Source organism: Anoplophora glabripennis, unplaced genomic scaffold (genome assembly GCF_000390285.2).
Source record: "Anoplophora glabripennis isolate ALB-LARVAE unplaced genomic scaffold, Agla_2.0 scaffold41, whole genome shotgun sequence".
Lineage (NCBI taxonomy): Eukaryota > Metazoa > Arthropoda > Insecta > Coleoptera > Cerambycidae > Anoplophora > Anoplophora glabripennis.
This window is the reverse complement of record NW_019416901.1, coordinates 1,777,509-1,798,943: the sequence shown is the minus strand read 5'-3', so window position 1 is coordinate 1,798,943 and position 21,435 is coordinate 1,777,509. Positions and strand designations below refer to the sequence as shown.

General features: G+C 33.1%; 1 protein-coding gene across 1 annotated transcript in view; it reads right to left on the bottom strand.

Annotated features, from left to right (window-relative positions):
- LOC108917183 (ecdysone-induced protein 74EF-like) overlaps positions 1–10,415 on the bottom strand; it is a gene marked incomplete at its 3' end in the record, with an annotated part of 40,112 nt that extends 29,697 nt beyond the window's left edge. The window contains exon 1 of the mRNA XM_018723667.1: positions 9,834–10,415. The remainder of the gene's footprint in view (positions 1–9,833) is intronic.
- Between the last annotated feature and the right edge of the window lie 11,020 nt (positions 10,416–21,435).

Here is a 21,435-nt window from a genome sequence, read left to right as displayed (position 1 = left end):
GAACATGTGGTTACAGAAGAGGTTATGCGAAACGCAATGCTGCCAACCACATATTACTAAATAACTCCGTTAGCGCGGGATTCAAAAAGTTCGATTACTTTCTGAACAGCCCCCGTAGTGCACTGAGCAATAAAAAAACATAACCTTTCGCACCACACCAAGAGTCACCCGTTGTCGCCAATCCGTAAACATTTCTGTCCCGTTTTATAATCTGGGATTTAAAATAATACTGCAAGTAAGTAGAATTTAAGCCTTACATTATCAAGTGTGCCAAGGAAGCCAGTAACTGCACGTAATATAATCCGGCGCCGTCAGATGCTTCAACGACACAGTCGTTTAAAAAAAAAAAATGGATTTCTAATCGTAATCTGAAATCATTTCTATAAATAATAGTGAAAATATATCAACTTCTCTTTACTTATCTTTTTATTAGGGAATTATGTTATCTTTAGCAGTGTTATTGTTTCATTCACGTTTAATTTATGTTTGATTAAGAATATAGTTTAAAAAAAATATTGGTGTAAACAATTATGTGTGTATTACACTCGAAGATATCAAAGTGAAATAGTCGGACTTTTAATCAGCAAAACTCATAAATGAAAATTCAATAACTTGTTTAAGTTGCTACGTTTTATATGTTGTACTTTACGCCATAATGCGTAAAATGTGCTTTACGCACGAATGTGTACAGCTGAATTTAAATGCCTTTCCAAACAAATTACTTTATGCAGGGAAAACTAAGCACTTTACACCAAATGCGTAAAGTACGGTACATTACGCATGAATTAGTACAAATTATTTTAAGTGTCTTCTCACTAAGTGAACTACTTTACACACTAACTTTACCTTATACGCGAATGTGTACAACTAATTAGCTTTTTCTGGCAAACGAAGTACTTTACGCAGGGAAAACCAAATATGTTACACCATAATGCGTAAAATATAGTACTTTACGCTGGAATGTGTACAACTAATTTTCCAAACAAATTACTTTACGCTAGGTAAACCAAGTACACCAAATGCGTAAAATATAGTACTTTACGCATAAATGCGTACCAATCATTTTAAGTGCCTTTTCTCACTAAGTGACGCCAAGTGAAACACTTTATGCATGAATGTGTACAACTGATTTTTTCTACCTTTCCAAACAAATTCCTTTACGCAGGGAAAACCAAATACTTTACGCCATAACGCGTAAAATATAGTACTTTACGCACGAATGTGTATAACTGATTTTAAGTACCATCCCAAATAAATTACTTTACGCATACCTTTTCCTAATAACGCGCTAGCTTTACGCACAAAAATGTACAATTGGTTTTAATTACCTTCTCCCGCTAATTGAACTACTTTACGCGCGAACGATTTTAATTACCGATTTTCTCACTAATGCGCATAAAATTAAGAACATCGCCGGGTTCCAAAAACTTATGAGTGGAATTCTTTCGTGACGGGCAATAAAACTATTCCGGACTGTGTACCCGAGTGCACTATTAGCCATTGAGCCTTCGCGTCTAAAAATACGAATAATATAACACCAGTAGCCGATCGGAGAGCGCAGAATTCGCAAACAATGAAAATAGAACCGCGCGAGATATAAATTGTGTTTGGTCAATAATAAATTATAATTTTACAAGTAGTTTTCCAGGCAACCGAGTAAACAAAGTCGTGAAACTGTCGGCCGCCCGAAGACTGAAAAAAAATTCTCATTGCCGAATATAACTATTAAAGCGTTTATTTTGGAGGTAAGACATTTGTTGCTTTGCAAAACAAGGCAACACCGAGAAAACAGTTCGTATGCGAATAAGCGAATTGTCTCCACGGATGGATATCGAATATGTAGATAACTGATGAGGGTCATATACTCTGAAACACAGGTTTTAAGTGGATATAATTTGTTGAGGTGATGCTATACGTACTATCGAAATGAGTAATGACTTTTTGTCGTAATATTAATAATTTTCTAATATTTGTATCACGTAGTAACAACTCATTCATCTAATTATGATATTTCGTTTTAATGAGACATTACATAGGTTGTATTTATCAAATCTACTCTTATCTTTACACTGTGTTGATTTAATTTTGGTAATCTGTACATACTAAGCAACTTAATATCTTTTAATGAAAAATATTTGTATACGACTTTTTTTAATCCGACAAAATTTAATACATTTAAAGTTATCAATTTATTTTAAACAAATTTTGATACCCCAGTTACGATTGACAAAAGCCATAGCCAGTATTGAATTACACTGCAGTATCTAGTAAACAGCTTCGTCAGCAGAACCACCGGACACATACCGGTCAGTTTCTCCTAGTAGCGACAAGGGTCTTGCTTTCACAGTACATCTGAGAAGGCAGGTTGCTCTCTGTTAGTTGGTCACATTGAAGGTTTAGGCACTGAGCAGATGTGACCAAGTAATACTTTGTTATATTTCACCCAAGAACTTCCGTAGTCCGTAATAAAGGACTTGCGGACGCCACTTTATGGGAACTTACTTTGTTTTAGAGAGAGAGAGAGATAGGGCATGCCCAAATATACACCTACTATTCTTTTTCTGACACGAGCAAGGTGATTAATTTTGGTTCCTCTGCACATGATTTGCGCAACAAACTGTTCTCCGAGTGTAAGTTTTTCGTTGTGCAAAAATAACGGTGCAGCAACGACGGCGATTTGCAACTGTCATTCTGTTAAATATAATTTAATTCTTTGCGCCGGGAAGCGTTTCGCGTCGTGGGCCTTGAGGATGTTATGTGACAGATCACTCGGCCAGAATAGTCGAGTAGTTTTACGAGGCGTTGGGGTATTTTCATTCAATGCTGCAATGGCGGGTCGATGCAATTGAAGCCGACAAGGAAAACGATGACGGTAGGTCACTAGTCTCGATTAAAATGTAAGTAATTATAATTTTCTAATATTACTGTGCTACAATTCCAGTCTATATTTTTTTCTGTAATTATCATATTTTGCTCTTTGGTATCAACATTTTTTTTGGTATAATAGACCAGGGTCGATAATTTTTGAAACCAAAACAAATTATAGTAGGATGAAACCCCATTGGAAAAGAAAGAGAATATAACAGAAATGAAAGGAAAAATAATTTACGGGCGATCTGAGGTCGGGAAGGGGTAGGGGGTGAGTTTTTAAGGGTGAAAAGCGGTTTCCCTTGATTTCCAGAAAAACTACAAGTCTTATGGAAAAAAGTTAAATGGCAAAGTTGTAGGTAATACAAAGATCTACAACTTTTGTATTTACACTTTTTTCACATAACCCCAAAATTTATGTGAAAAATTCAAATAACCAAGTTTTTGGTTTTTTATTTTTATCTTTTACAAATTATTTTTCTTTTCATTTATGTTATATTCTCTTCCTTTTCCAATGGGTTTCATCCTACTATAATTTTTTTTCACTTTTTACCATTTTGGAAGACATAAGCACAGGTCTATAATGTCTAAAATATTTAATTTTGCTTTTTTATTATGCACAATACAGGAAAAAAGTATTTTTTTCTATGTTTGACTGAAGGTGAGTATGGTTTATTTACAAAAGAAATAAACTAACAAAAGACTAATGCCATCTATATAAGGAGGTGGTCAAGGTAAAAAAAGATAAAATAAATGAAAATACGTCATACTGACGTCATATAGAGTGATGCAATTGTTTTATCCGATATTATATTACCCACTGGCGTCAAAATAACCATGGATTTAGTGATTCTAGTATGTAATTTTACATAAAATTTGTATAGGTGTATATTTGTGATTTTGCAAGTCTATTAATTGAAATATTTTGTTACATAACTAATAGTTTACCACTGACACTATCTGGGTACCGACAAAGAGTTCAAAGCACTATTTCAAAGTGTGCATTATCCTTTACACTCACAGATTTATTGGTGCCAGGAATTCGATCACCTTTGTACCGGGCAAATGAGAATGAAAGCGCGACTCGGTTGATAAATACGTGAACTATTTGTGCGGTTGCCAAAATTTCATTACAAGTATTTTAAAATATTTATCCGGGAGATTAATGAGATTAACAACATCGGTCATTAACTCGCAAATCTAAAATACGATTCGAATTAGAAGATGTTGAACTCTATGAACTGTACGGCTTAAACGGGTTAGGTCTGTCGCCAAAGCGCCAAATTCCCTAGCAATTTAGAAAACGGAAATAAAACTCAAAAATTTGCATGCGTGTCTTTATTTCGCTAATCCTTACCTATTTTCTTTTATGTATCTGAAGATGAAATCTTGTACCATCTACCAGGTTCGGTCGCTGACGCAGCAACTCGGCAATGAAATATTTGGAAAATTTGTTCGCATATTTCTTTAGCCATACCCATATGCAGGTCTGGTCGAACTAAACGTAGAGGTGGTTGAAATGTATACGCCCAGTTGAAGAAGGCGCGCGCGGGCAAGCGGCGCACGAACACAACCGCACTAGGCGACTGGGCAATAAATCTCGATTGTTGACAAGTGGTTGATAAATTGCTTAGCAGTGCAGTGCAGTAACGCGGAATTCGGTGTGATTTTAATTTATTATAGCCACCTTCTATTAATCATTCATATTGCAATTGCGAGAGGGATATTTTGTTTACTAATATTATCACAACATGGCATTTTCGAGACCTTTTGAAACGGAACAAAACGAAATTTACCATCAATATAATAAAATTTTTTGAGGACATAAATAATTGAAATCAAATGAACATATAATTAAAATTTTCTACACATCATATACAAAGTATTATAATTTTTTACCTTTAGCAGAAAACTTTTTAAGGGTAGCCTACGAAGCTCATTAAATTTTATTGCTAGGCGTTTTTATACACGTTCAACTGACTTCGGAAAGACTATATAATTTATGAACACTCTGTTGCTTGTACGATCTGAGCACAATGAACTAAATCAAAACCAATATTTGTCGTAAACATACATATTACTTACTACATAGATATTTTAACGTAGTTTTTTTTATTAGTATTAACTATCATCGACTTTCACTTTCTTTTATCGTCCACAACAGCGAGGTTGTACGAGGTGATAACAGCTCGGTGACATATATTCATATAAATAGAAGAACAGGGAACAAAAAAAAAACGTCGCTGTCCACGCGACGTATCTCTTCGCTGTGACGATAATTAATTTATTACGTTGCGTTGCGTAATATAACTGCAATAAATATGACGAGAATCGTTCATTTTCGATAAGAGAGTAATTTATGGCGCTGTGGTGGTTTCCAATTAATGATTTAATTGTTCCGAACAGTAGTCCAACTTGCAGACTGTGGACGCTCGTTGAATATTATTTTTAACACCGGTGCAACGATTGTAAAACAGTTCCCAAACTTTATATAATAACGCGGCCTACCGAATAATAATATGCGTCACCTTCTCCCACACAAGGTTAATCTGTGCGATTTGAAAGAGGGGTAGTAGAAGTATTAATAACCGTTATAAGATTACAACAGCATTTATGTTGTTTTTAAAGTTATGGTTGTCGATCGTGGCGCAATTTCGAACTATCTCCCACATTTTTACTTTATAAAACGAGCTGTTAAGTACATTCTTACCGCAGCACTTTCTCTAACACGCGTAAGCGAAAGTCCAAACGAGAAATTGCCGAAAATCCAGGTTAAAAATCTTACTTTTTATCTGTTTTATGGTCGAACGGTGGGACACAATTAATCCCTTGTAAAAATAAATAGTTGAAATGGACGTGAGAGAACTTGTGCATGCGTTTCGACGGTACTTGAAAGAGTTTGTCACATTTTAGTCAGTCATTTTAATAATTAGTGGTTTAATTTAGGAAAATACAAGTGTTACTTATACACTTATTAGAATAGTCGCTCCCAAAATAGAGTCTATTGTGATTTAGTGTTATTATTTTTTATCTAATTTTACTTCAAAGTTAAATATGAAAGGTTAAGTAAATGAAACATATCGCCGCTACCGATAAAAAAATTTGAAGGCGAATACGACTTAATGAAACACCGTAAACAAAATATTGTGCTGCCATATATAGACCGTAAAAGGTGACATTGGTTTATTGTTATTAGTTGTCATATCCTTTTTATATGTTTAAAAAGAACAACTCGCCGTGGAATCTTATTTTCTTTTTGTGTTTGAATTTTTTTAATTATTTTTTGTTGGTTTTCTAGTAGACTAAAGGATTAAGTTGTATTGTATGAAATCTATTAGACTTAGCATAAGTTGAGCGATAGAAACTATAAGGAAGTGTTAAAAAAACTAATTATTACTATCACAAACTTTTCAATATCTGCGTTTTGCAGTTAGAATTTCATTTATTGAAACATTAATTTTGTAATTCATTTTAAAAAGAAACGACTCAATATTTTCACAATTTAATAAATGTATGGAAGGCGTTGATTTAAACGATAAAAAAACAGGGTTTTGAGGTGAATGTGAGAGGGGGCAAGCAATTTTTTTCTGGATTACCTTAATAAAAATTCAGTCTCGGAGCGAAAGCCCCTACCCCACTTTTCGTGTTTTGAGTCACTTTTCGCGCGTGCGAGCGACAGCTTTTCCGCTGATATATCTATGTTGCCGATAACTTATGGATATGAAAATTTTTTCCAGCTTACAACTCGGAAAAACGAAGCCACTGGATCAAAGATTATTGCTAAATTGTTTCTAAATTAACAGTAAATGCCGATAAACTTTGACCGCTTATATCTCGAGAACTAAAAAACGAAATTTAAATTTTTTTTAAAAAAAGCGTCTTTTCGAGTACTTTAAAATCATAATTTTTGAAAAAAATTAAATTACAAATTGATAAATGTAACCTAATTGTTTAAAAATTAAAAAAAAGAGTGTTAATTTTAAAAATTTACTGTAGCCATCCTAATCAACCGATTTCAATTTTTCAAAAACCATTTGAAAGGTTGAGCGGTCTTTTCTATGTGAAAAATGTTTCAACTATCTAGATGCTTTATTTAAGGCTGTGCAACATTTTGAAAATTCGAAAAATTTTTTTCATAAAATTATTTTGCGAAAACTATCGATCCGATTTTAATGAAATTTATTATACTCTACAATTTTTTCGACAGATCCGCCCTGGTCTATAATAAAAAAAAAGAAAATTCACTTTTTTCAACTAAAAAAAATTAACAATTCTAGGGCAATGAATCCGGTAAATTTAATAAATAATTTGCAGTTTTGGTACTGATATTTAACAACGAATTAATTTAAATTACTTGAAAAAAACTTGATTTGCATATTTATAAAAAACGTCTTTCCAAAATTTAACCATAAATTATATTAGACATTCGTCTGCCTACCTACAGTCGGTTTAGTATTTAAATTGAGCATGTATATGCATTCTAATATGGTTATATCAGATTTGTATAATTATGGTATTAATAACAAACAAGTGTAAAAATATCGTGTTAATATGTATCTTGTGTTATATAATTTCAAAGTGCAACTGGTAATAGGTAGTTAATTTCTTTTTTGTTTTTCTGGCCTATTATGGTTTATTAAAATTGCACTTGGTATGAAAAAAATTGCAAGGTCTAGCGTAATAAAATTAATTTAAATCTTCAGTGTTCAATAAAAAAGCTAAAAAATATAAAAAATTGCAGCAAAATCACTGAGTAGACCTGACCATTTTCAATTTTTCTGATTTTTTGGTATTATTTAGTAATGATTTAGAGTACCTAGCTTTCATGAATTTTTTCAAATTTTTATTTCAAACCCTCAAGAAAGTTACGAGCATTTGATGAATATTTTGGATAAACAATTTTCAGATACCTGTAACTTGTCAAAAACCAAAGATATCATAAACTTTTTCTTTCATCTCTGTCCCACGAACGCCTGAAATGCGAAAATGACAATTTGGCGGAGCCATCAAGCTGTGCGATCGAACGTCTACTCTTAAACATCTGCGATTCATGACTAGTACAAAGCAACACACTATTCATTTACTTTAGTTTTTCATTAATTTCAAGATTATTAACGCTTAAGAAAATTAGGAGAAAATCTAATGTCTAAGGTCTACTATATCAAAAATGTCGAAAAAGTATTTCAGTAGATTGTAAAGTAATTGTTCGTTTTGAGATGTATGTAGTTTTATAAAAAAAAAATGTAAAACAATACATTTTTAGTTTTTTGACGTCTTATTTATTTTTAAAAAAAGTGCTTTAGGAAAAAAGTGGCGTTTTTTTTAATTGAAAAAATTCTGAACAAATCGTCTTTCAATATTTAAACTTACGAGAAAAGTTCTACAGTGACATCTTTTTTATTCCATTGTTTTTTCGAATTAAAAAAAATTATAGAAGTAAATCGTGATTAGTAAACTATTAAAAATTACGGTATTTTTAAAACTACTCTATTTAATATTGTCATTACTAAATATCTGTATTATTATTAAATAAATATTCCTAATTTTTTTTTCAATATTAAAAAGTTTGTTTTGCATAATTTGACAATTTGCATTTAGTTAAAGATTTATATATAGATAGCTTAACGACGAAATAAAAAAAATCAGTTTCTAGAACTCGCTAGTGATCCAAGCGCCACTTTGAAGAATTTAACTCATGTAATTGTTAATTCTCTTAAACACTACTTTGGTGCAACAATATACAGCTATAACGCCCATCTTACATTTGACATTTCGTGCTGAGCTTTTATTTGTGTATAAGTGCCTTGAATTGTTTTTGTCATTAAAACTTATTACAATATTATTTTCGTTATTTAAATCAAGTGAACATTGACATCTTTAGGTTTTGCTGCTCTAAATGGGTACAAAATAATACCAAAAAATCGGGAAAATTGAAAATGGGCATCCACATTCGATGAGAGGTCCGCAATTTTTTCAACGAGTAGGTGGATAGGATGGAATGAATTTGTTTTTTGGTAAGTCCAGATCTAGATCCATGCGATTACTAATTGCGGGAAGATAAGAAATTCACACGGTTGAATAGGTACGGAGAGAAAGGGGACAATTTCCAACATTTATCGTAATTTTAAATTTTGCATTCAACATTTGTAGAGAAGATAAGAAATTCAACGCACCAGTATTTAAAACTATTAAATTAATTTAAAAATATCTGCGCACCCAAAAATTATGCATTTTTCATGATTGCGCACCTCTTCTCGATTTTGTTCAGGACCGTAACACGCAATTGTTAAATATTCAGACACGAATATTAAAAAATTATACTGCTCCAATTTTATATAAATAGACGTTGTTAAAATTAGATCTGTACTTTCTAAAACACCCTGTATAACTGTATACGCGAAGAGAATTTAACGATGAAAAAAGTTCGGAAGAAATTTGCGATACAAAGAATTAAATTAGGGATATTTTCAATTTTTTTTTCGATTTTGGTAAATATAATAAAAAATGAAAAAATTGCCGTTTGTATCGATCTTTTATACTGTCTTTTATAAAACAATGTGGGTCTTCATTTAGGTAATTACATTTTTGAAAGTTGCGTTTCATTTTCGTACAATTTAAGATATCGCCCAAGTTTTGTTTATAGAAACAGTCGAATAATACTTATATTTGTTTGTTTCAAACAACCTCTAATTTATAACTACGACGTGTAACAATTTTATCAAGCCGAAAATATTTACAAAACGAAATTCTATTTACTGCATTAGTATTTAACAATCATCAACTTAAGCGCATATCAAAAACCTTACGTGGAGTTTATTTCTGCCGTATTGTGGCGGTGTAGTGATTAAAACAATCATCCCGAAGCCCGCTTTCAATAGGCTCACCCCTGGCGCATCCGCCAAAACTTCAAAATTTCGAATCTCGACAATAGCTCTTACAAAAGCCGTATCTTATCTAATTCTAACCTTAATCCGTCCATCCGTCGATGTAAATAAATCCATAAATAGTAATCCAATAAGAAAAGCCACTGAAAATAAACACTGAACACTACAAGCCGTACGCACTTCCCTTCACAGTAATATATTTGTCAACACACGTCCAAATAAAAATAATCCAGCAAAAAATCAGGTCAGCCGCCTTAAAATTAGACTTACTAAGCACTTAAAATACGATAAAAGGAACACCACCGTACTGGGGCACTGTTCGCTGCTCCTGAGCCCTCGATAAAAAAGAATCCCTCGTCAAACGCTGACAACGTCCACAAGAAGCGCATCCGAAATCGTGCACGCCGCGAAAAACAATTGCGGTCCACCCCGGCGGTCGTTTGTTTACATGGAGGCGCGCACACTGTCCGAAACCAGCGCGATCGTCGATTGTTTAGAGCGGCGAGCGAGCGGTGCGGTCCCCGAAACGCGAGTCAACGAATTGCATTTGTTTTGAGTGAAGTAACGGTGAATATCGGCGCTTGGTCGAGAGCCGGCTGGGCTGATGGCATCAAAACCGCGCCGAACGGACGCGATTGTAAAACAACTGAACGCCACAGCGCGATATTTCGCGTCGCCTAAGTCTGCTTAGCTAAGTCGATCTAAGCAGGCGGCGAGCACGGGCGACTTGATACGAATGCAAGGTTGCGCGCCGCGGCATTGCCATGTCCGTGGCCGGCCCTATGTCGGTGTTGGGCGGCCGCTTTTTTTTAATTTATCGCCGTTTAGACGGAAAATCAAAGATAGCGAAAACTGCCGTTTACATAAGTAGCTATAACACCTCCCTCAGACCTAAACACTGATTTCGTGGTGTACTTATTGAATAGACAATGGCAAGAAAGATATGAATAGTTAAACACGAATAATTATAAACAATTAGAATCGCAAATACCCCGAAAAAATGGTATCAGACACATTGATAAAAATTGTGGGAATTTGCAACCACTTTTTACATATTTATAATGGTATTTATACACAAAAAATGTAAATAAATTCATTTGTGACATAATAATGTGTTGTACAGGTTTCATTATTCATTTTAAATTTTCGCTCAACCTTCCAATCGAAGCCAAGTCTTCAACCGCTCTTTGTAGGGCCAATCTCAGCCAAAGTGTCCAAAGGGACTTAAACTACTTCGCACAAACAGCAGAAGGCGCAGCGTGGAAATTAACTTTTCACTTAACTTTCCAAATTTTCCGCCGAAACACCGAAGCCGCAGAAGACGACACCGCCAGAGGCGGATGCTGTTGGTAGAAAAAACGCCCACGACGACGGGCTGCGAAAATATAAAAATCACACCAGTTTCGAATTTCGGAAACTGCAAAGTTTTCCGATTTTTACGAAATTCGAACTGGGAAACTAGAAAAACAACCACGAAAGCAACATACTGAGAACAAAAGGCAATCATCCGTCGTAGTTTAAAAGTCAAAAGAAGGGCAAATTCCACAGAGGCCAATGGTTCACAGTTAAGGCAGACTTCGTTGCAGAACATCAGCGGACCCATCAAGGACCGTGATCGAACGTCAGCCCTGATGCAGTTAAATAGCCAGCTACGGATCCTGACCATTTTGCTTTGTATAAAGCCTTGTGTATCAATAATCCGTTTATTGTAAGTTAATATTTTTTCAATAAATCAAATTTTTAATAATTCAGAAAAATTTTCGTAAGCTGCTTAAGCTACCACACGCAATTCCTAAAGCTGACATACACAAGCCCTCCAAGGTGGCAAAAAAAAACAAGCTCTTATAACTTAGTCGTAACAAATGTAAATGTGGAAATAAATAAACCAAAAGTAAAAAAAAAACATTCAATTTAAGAAATAACGAAAAAATTAAACATTCAAAAAACAATTGAGGAAATAACACAAATTAAAATAAAAAAACACAGATTTCAAAGTACATAATTGGAAATAAAACAAATGAAAAATAAAAGAAACAAAAAAGTAAAGAAAATTCAAACAAATATGAATGAACATTTAATTCCTGAAACAGAAAACAACATAGAATACTTCTGAGATTTCTTCACAAAGTATGCTAGAAAAATATTTTTGTCTTAATTCTAGAGATTTCTTGTATTATTACAATAATCGAGTGTTTAACCAAATTCCCCGTCAAAAACAAATGCAAAAAGTAAACTATAAATATTTACCGAAGAAAATTTTTTGTAAACATCAATTATAATACCCAAATTTACCTGCCTTTAATGCAAATTAAAGCGCACAAACACCGCATTTATTCCATTCTACAGCTTGTTACCATCTAAGATAGTGCAAGAATGGAGATTGTTTACCGAAGATCGATTTGAATTGCGTGTCGAGATCTAGGGAAATCTGCGGAAATGTGGCAACAGCGCGCGGCATGATAGGTCTTTGTTTCGAGGTTGGACATTTCTAATTCGACCACTGAAGGTTCGAAGAACGTCGAGAGTGAGGTGGAGACCTTACTCGTTGTCCTGGGTTTAGCGAGGTTGACGGGCAAAAAAACCGATTGATATTTTAAGTAACGGTGATTAAAATGTTTTTCGGCAAAAAATCGCGCGCTGCCTTTGAATTAAAACACAAATCCGCGCCATTGTAAATTTCCACGTAAAAAATGGGTTCAGTAAGTAATTGCAATTGTTAACGAAAATTAACTTATTAACAGGAATGTAGTTTTAAATATAAATACAAATTTTATACTAAAATTATAAAAAAGTATAAACACAAACTGAACGTTTTTGTTGCTGACAGTAATTTGAAAAAATAAACTGATAGAACATCTTTGTATCGGTCTATAATTATATTGTCATCATTCTTAAAATAAATTGTAACATTCCGGTGTGTCCCAAAATGATATAACAAAATTCATATTCTTTTTCCAGTTTAGATTTTAAAAAATCGCTAAAACAGGTCAATTATTAAATAGAAATTGACAGTTTTCTGCAATATTTTCTATTGTTTTGAGCCAAGTTTGACAGACCTATAACATTACCAACATTTTTTTTTTAATTTTGTTCCATCATTTTGGGACACACTGTATAAATATAAGGAGGTGCTGAAATCCAGGCTTCAACCGTCCTAAATTGACTTGAATTCTAATCAAATTTATCAAATTCCTAAAGCTGTAAAGTAATAAAAAGGACTATTCTTTCAATGGTACAAAATAAACCAGTAATTTTTAAAAATACACTGAAAGGACTGTGCAACAATAAAAACAACATTGCTACTAACAACACTTATGTGACAATAAAAACCGACCTACAGTTTCCGATACTTTAAATGCTGATGATTTGTGGAGATAGACGAACATATCTGGGTCAGATTCGATTGCTCCTGAAAAAAAATAACCAAGATTGTAACATACGTAGCATTGTCTGTTACCATTACGCAATACGCAGCAATAAAACTGTTTTCGATCAGCGTCCTTCAGTTTTTCTAATAGTTGTGTGTATATTCTAATAACGTGAAGATAAGGAATAATCGGAATAGTATTTGTTTCGTTACAGATCAAGGAGGCCGGCCAGCCTTGGAATTTTTAAATCGTTCTTCATAAACATCTGTAGACATGCACTTCAGTCACATATTTATACGGAGCCTAAGGAAATCGACAGTTATATATTTATTATTCGGTGCAGGCCAAATAATGTACACCACGATTTAAAAAATCGCACGTTCCGGCATTTCTGTTATGCTGTTTGCCCCACGTCCTCCTTTGGATTGCGAATGAAACAATAACTTACATGACGGAAAAAATAACAAGGGTACGAGGAAGTGTTCAGAGCAGGTGGAGCAGTTAGATCAAGACGATTTCAGCAACGCTTCAGTGTCAACGTCTGGGGTAGCTAAAATCTTTCTTCTTGGTTTACCAAAATTTGTCGAATAGATGAAATGGATGCCACTTCATCAGTTTAGGCTTCTTGACGTTTCGAGAGACATATCGTTCTCTTCTTCAGAAGAAATCCTGAAACTGCGTTAAAATATTTATAAAGTTTTTCGGTCGAAACAGTGCCTAAGAGGTTGCTTCTTGGGTGATGTGCATTTGTGTATGTTATGCTTCTTTACAAATACAGCTTAGTATTCAAGGAAAACGCGTATTTTCCTAATTTGGGGTAATTCTTAGATCAGAACCGAATAAATGTTAGGGAAACAAAAATATGCGCATGCATCGCTTGTGTAGGGTCATTAGTATGCTTCTAATGCTTGATACATTCCTACATGTACCTCTGGAGTATGGCAGCATTTATTTTTAGGTTTTTTCGTCTTCTTTATTTATGGTTCCTTCTTCCTAACCTTGGTTAACCACCATCTGCCTAGTGGTCTGCTGTTTTACATCTGCTCGATTAGTAGTCCCTTTGGTGGTTTCGAAAAGTATAACCTCGAAATCCACCACACGGTTTAGAACACCTGAATTCGTGTCTGGGGGAGATATCTCTTCCATCATCGCAACTAAGTTCATGTTCAGATCTTTCATCGATTAATCCAAGATCAATTCCCAACTCTATATGGAGTCTCATCAACAGTGAAGACATCTTTTATCTTTTCGGAGGTTATTATTTTAATACATAGCAATACTAAGGTATCGCAGACTGAAAATGATTTTTTTTCCTTTTGAAGAACTCTCTTTTTCCTAATAAACTATTATTAGAGAATTACTTCCCGCTTAAAATATCGTCCTAAAGAAATACCACCTAAAAATCACGCTAGCGGTGGAAGGATCAAGTAGTCGTTGGAAAATAATTGAATGTTCGTTGTTTAAAGTGCATAAATGTCACAAAATACTTGTCATTACTCAATACGAACGTCAAAAGTATAACTTTTGTACTTACAAAATGTTTTCTCATTCAGAAAAAATTGATATGATGCTAATTTACGGCGAGTCACAAAAAAATTCAAGAAGAGCTGTAGAGTTATATCGAGAAAGGATCCAGAAAGTCTCATTCCTGATCATAGAACCTTTACAAGATTGGAGGCGACCTTGCGACGAAATAAAGATGCATTTTCTGTTCGAAAAAATCAAATAATTGACCGAAGGGTAAGAAACAATGTTAATACAGTTAGACTGTTACAGTATTTCGAACAAAATCCATAAAATTCTATACGATTTTTTGGTAGTATTTCTTTTGCGAATTTTTAGGACGATATTGTTTATAACTTTTAAACAGGGAATAATACAGAAAAATTTGTCTAATAAAAGTTTATTAGAAAAAAGAAAGGTTTTTTAACATGAAAAAATTTGGGTACGTTTCTGGAAAAAATGTAACTGATGATATCATTAGTCGTTTCTGGCAAATCCCAATGATAATACTTTCGATTGAAAATGGACACCACGTGCCCCAAATTTTATTTAAAATTTGTATACCCTCACAGTAGGCTCATACTGTCGAGTTTGAGACAATCCTGTACAATATCGAAAAAAAATTTACTTTTTATAACCACCTTCATGAAAAATGTTTTTTTTTGTTTCTTAGAAATGAAAAATTTTAGAAAAGCGTGATTCTAATCTTCATATCCAGATAAACAAATGTTTCCCACACACTATAAAAACAACTATTTAAGACTTTTGACGAATTGCGGCGCTGTTACAATAAAAAATTTACAATAAATGTAAATATTTTGGTGTCGCTCTGCTCTGCAATTTTTATTCAACAATTTGAATTACTTGTGTTAGTTACGACCAAGGAAGGTTCTAGAATTAAAGGACGCCCTGTATTCCATAAAACATAATTTTTAAAAGTTTTTTTTTATGATAATGGTTTCAAATACCGTGGAAATAATTATCAGAGAATGTATTCACCGCAATCTCGTTTCAATAGAAGGATTTTCACCGATTTTTAATGTATTACACAGAGGAAGGTCACAACGAAGGTGAACTCTTACGTTAACATAATCAACAATATTATTGATTGTCAGTTATCTAGGTGTGGCAATAATGACAAGAAAAAAATATATCGGTTGATAAATGGAACTGCGTGGTATCATTACAAATAACAAAAAAAAAATTCCTAATTTATTAGATTTTCTGGGTACAGCTGTGGATAACAGTAACAGTTGGAATGACAGAAAAATAAAAGTTGGTATTGAAATAGACATCGATTTGGTTTATGCTGTTAAGTCACTATAGATATTTGAAACCATACCATTTTTAGGTGATAAAACAATAGGCAGATTATACAGGGTATTAGAAGTTTGACTGCCTTAATTTTAACAGACGATAGAAACCAATAAAAAATTGTTGTTTTCAGTGATACGGATTAATATTATAAAATCTGAAGCTGTCCGTACACGACAGTTCAACACAAATCGGTTTTGCCATAAATTTGATGCAGTTTTCATGTTCTTGCTATGACTTTTCTGTAGCATTGTTTTTTATTGGGCTACAAGAATACAACTTTCCATTTCACCTAAAACAAATTAATCTGTATGTTTTAAGTTTATTTAATGATAAATTAACGATTTATATTATACGGGCAATGATATAAGTTATCGAGATAAACTAGCGACCTATGGCAATCAATTCATTAGATGCAACAAAAATCCGCTATTTCATTTCACATCTACTAAAGATTATACAGATGTTTATTAAGTCGCGTATTTTGGCAACGCATGGAAGTAAATATTATTTAAAGTTTATGTTCATAAGAATTACTTTTTAGAAAGTTAGATACTCAATAATATGCCTAGTAGTTATTAAAAATATACTAGGTGTATACAGGGTGTTTATTAATATTTTAGGGGCTGATTGCCGAAGTTATTTTGTGAAAACAAGTATGCAAACGTAGGTCGAATTATGCTTCGTTTCCGTGATACAGAGTGTTTAAATTTTAATTTTTTATTAATTTTTTTTAATTATTTTAAAGAGTCTTAAAAATATTGACTTGAAATTTGATGGTTATATTTTATTTAGAAATATTGACAGCAACCTACTAGATAATGCATCAATAGAAATAAAAAACACACAACTTAAAATATGTTTTATTTTTTTCTCAAAAATGGTGCATCCTACGAAAAAAATTGCAGAGACCAATTTCAATCAGAATTGATGCCGGAATTCTAAAAAACATATCAAAACGGGAAAAAGTCAGTGGCGTACCATTTTATTTATAAAAAAAAGTTTGTGGCATTATCGCACGAACGTCACTGGTGCAAGTAGAAATATTCGGATCACCCCAAAAAATGTACATTTACCCCTCCAAAGTGTTTTTCAAATTTCGAGTCAATATCTTTAAAACTCTTTAAAATAATTAATAAAACTAAATAAAAAAATTAAAACTCTGTATCTCGGAAACGAAGCATATTTCGACCTACGTTTATATGAACTTTTTTTCACAAAATAATTTCGGCAACTACCCCCTAAAATATTTCGCACTTATTTACAAACACCCTATATATATAATAAAATCAAATTGCACTTTTTCCGGAAAAATTAAGAGAAATGAAAAAGTAGATTTGATGTCGTGTTCTTTAGTTCTTAACAGCAACATACCACTTTTATTACATCATAGACAAGATTTTTCAATTTCAGCGCATTTTGTTAATGGCATTTATTAGGTTAGCCTTCATTTCGACGTACCTCCTCCCACATATTCATAGCCCTCTCTCCCCAATTAAAAAATTAGGTTTGGACACCTTATTACAGCTTGGTATAAATTCAATTTAATTACAAACATTGCTATAACAAATACCAACGAATGGGTCGTGTTATTCCTACATTAAAACCCAATTTATTAGACGAAGTATATTTTTATTTAGAAAATACGCGTGTTGTTACATCGAGCCATCCATTTTTTTCTCCGCATTCGTTGAAATGCACACGACATCTGCGAAATGCAAGAAGAAAATTGCACGTCGCCACCGTCTAATAAATAATGGAACTGCAAGAGAAAGTTCCTCGTGCATAACTTGCAGTTGCTGGCATTGCCCACATATTGACGAACACTGTTGTGAAGTGATTGTACCGTTTTTCGTTAATACAAAATACAAAAACGTTACGTCGCGCCAATATCCTTGGCAGGAAAAATGACCTCGGATGGGGCGGGATCGAGCGGGACTATCGCTCTTTACCCACTAAACGTTACGCTGTGACATTATTCTCGGCAGGAAAAATGACCTCGGATGGGGCGGGGTCGAGCGGGACTATCGCTCTTTTTCCACTAAATGATACGCTGCGCCAATATTCTCGGCAGGAAATATGACTTCGGATGGGGCGGGGTCAAGCGGGACTATTGCTCTTTACCCATGCCATTCCGGACAGCAGATGCGGTCGGGTTCCAGCAGTTCGTGGTACCTGGCTGGGAATATTAGCCAGACATAATATATTTAATGCAATGAACTAGCGTGAGTGGCGCGAAAGTGGTGCCATCTAGAGGTAGATCTAAAATACTAGTACAATAGATGTATTGTATATATTTCGCTTTGTATGCTTTGAAAACTGTAAATGGTACTTATTTAACTGACCGAAATTGACATTATATTTGATCATTAATTAAAAAAGCTGTTCAAGCGTTATTTAGATAATGTTAATAGTAAATAAAATCGTTTAGGAAAGCCATCCTTGCATTTACTAATAGAACAATGCTGTTAATAAAATTAACATTCCACTTATGAGTACCTACTTGGCCTTTGATGTAAAGATTTATGTTTATTTCTGTTTTTAATAATAACCTCTTTAATATTATATCAAGGTGAAATTAGATACACATTTCAGAATAATAGTAAATAATGTACACTAAAAAAGTTTAATAAACACCAGTTGAGGAAGACAAATTATTCATTTCATGATAACTAGATTTATTTTAATTGCAAATATAGGTTAGGTGAAACGTGCAATCATTTTTCTTCTTTGCAAAAATACAATTTCTATCAATTTTTTTTTTGTTGGAATAAAAAGGCGAATCTGCAGCATTAATAACAAGAAACGAGCTTCTGTCCTTACTGTAGAAGTGAGGAAACAAATTGATGTTGTACAATTTCTATTTTTTTTTTTTTTTCAGTTGCAGTAATGATTCGCTGAAATAAAACAATTGCAGAGCTATTTTTAATTAGTTGTTGCCATTAGCATTGTACTTCGCTTGGTCATCAATCATTAGGACCTTTGACACTAGGATTATTACACATTTCTTCATCGGGGTAATACAACTGGCTGGCAAGCCATAGGTAGATGTTATGAGTAACTTCAATTACATAAAACGTTTTCTTTTTGGTAAATTTCATAACTAATTTTATTTTTTTATTTTTTCTTGTGGTACAAACAAATAAATAATTATAAACTAACAAATAGGAAATAAATGGCCTTTTTCTGAATACGTCCCTTATATTTTCGACACCAAGCGTCGACAGATAAAACATTTTTTTCTTCTGCTAATTAAATTAATAATAATATATCTGATTGTGCATGGATCAAAGAAGCCGCCTATCAGCTCTTTCTATCGAACTTTCGTCACATTTATTTTTGTGTTGCACTTTTACTTTTCATTATTAATATCGCGATTATATCAAAGCGATATATTAATTATATAATATGAAGTGAATTATGCATCGGTCGGAATCAGTGAAGGATAAATTATGTTTACGATGTAATTATTTTCTTTGTACCGTGCAAGTATTAATGCAAATCGTATTGTAATGACCGAAAAAAAAATTGACAGATATTGCCTTGCGCGAAAAAACATTACCGCCTGTGTGGCACAAAATTCACTGGCTTTGATGTGCTGTTGTGCTGATGATATTTCTTCTTTCTTCCATCAAAGTGACACGAAAAAAATGACAACAAATAAAAAAATTGAACTCTGCATCGTGTAACTTTCAGATTTTGTTCCAAACACAATTTTTCATAGCTAGAACGATACCATGCACAGCACTTGACGCGTCTGCATATGTGACGAAATTAAACCAGATTAATACTAATATAATAATTGAGCATAGATGTAAAGTATGTCTTAATATACTGTAAAAAAATCAAAGAAACACAAATTTGTAGAAAATAAATATTCTTCTAAATATTTTACATTATACAGGGTGATTCATTAACAATGGGAAAGTCGAACGCTGAAAATACTACACGTGAAATGGTGACCATTGGCGCAAACATGCCTTATCCGAAAGTTGATAATTTCGGAAATACAGGGTGTTGAAAGTTAGAATTTTAAATCGTTTTTTTGCGATTATTCTGAAAATATGTAGGTTAGGAACTTGAAAATTTATGAAACTATATTTTTTTAGGCGACGAATAAGATGCGTGTTGTAATTTCAGCATTGCTCATAGAGGGCGCCACTTAAGACCAATTTTACCGAAAATTTAGTTAATAACGTTTTACTCTGTATGTCTAACATGAAACTTGATTCAAACCTGAAAGAGCAATCATTTTTCCATTAATTGTGTATTCTTGTTTCATTTCGGTATTTCGATCCGTTTTCGAGAAAAATCGATTTAACGAACACTATGTTCTGATAATACGAGAAATTAAAAGCGAAAGAAACCAAGTGTTTCTTCGTGTTATTACAACAATTAACAATAAAACAAATGAAATTCGTAATAATAAAGTCGGTATGATAGTGACACTTTGTAAAGATTTACACCTACGTGATCCATAATTTCGAAAAACTAAATTTGATAACGTTTTTGCTTTATTTTAATTGATTTGGGTTTTTTAACATTCAATCATTTAATAGGGGGTTGCTATTTAAAAAAAATGCCGATGATTTGTTTCGATTTTACTGAATTTATTCCATATTTTAGGCGCGTAGTGTATACAAATTTGAATACGTATATGATAAAATTTATCTTCTAATTTTTTTATAGATTATAATAAAAATGTCATTAAATATAAACAATAATAGTTCCATTTTCTACAACACCCTGTACAGCGTCAAAGACTAAATAAGCAATTAATAAACAAATATATTAATGACCAGTATAAATTCATTGATCACATTAAAAGTCGATTTCAATAGAATAATAAACAATTACTTTATTACAAAATATAAAAAATTCCTGGTAATATGGTTACATCTCATTGTTTGGTCTAAAAGGCAATTCGAATTTGCGAATCCTGATACTTTCACTCATTAATTTCATCCAACTACAATACAGTGAAGGGTTAAGAGTTCAGCAAAAGTGTGTATAATGTACATAGCTTCTACAGGGTGAAATTCTTAATTCTAAAAAATAATTAGCGTTGTAATAAATTTAAAATTCGATAACATTCATATCGAGCAATGTGACAACGGCGCGGTGGTTAACACGAGCTACTAAGCTGTCCACCAATACTCAATTCAGTTGGTATCTGGAATTGGACCGTGTCTGAGTGTTTTTTGCGTACCACTATTTCCTTTTCTTGAGGCGTTTTCCAGCGAGTGCGCGAAAATTGGATTCGAAGGTGTCGCGCGTGCATGGAAAATGTTTTAAGAGATTCATAATTACTAAAATTCGAGCTGAAATTCAAGCACAACACTACAAAATCGATACATTTTATTTTATTTGTTTAAAAACAGGAAAACAAATTGTCTTGAAATTTATTAAATGTTTCACAATAATATTTAGCTAGTTGTTTACATTTTTTCCGTAGGACAAGTCTGCCGCGTGCACACGTGGTATGCATCAGCTGTGTA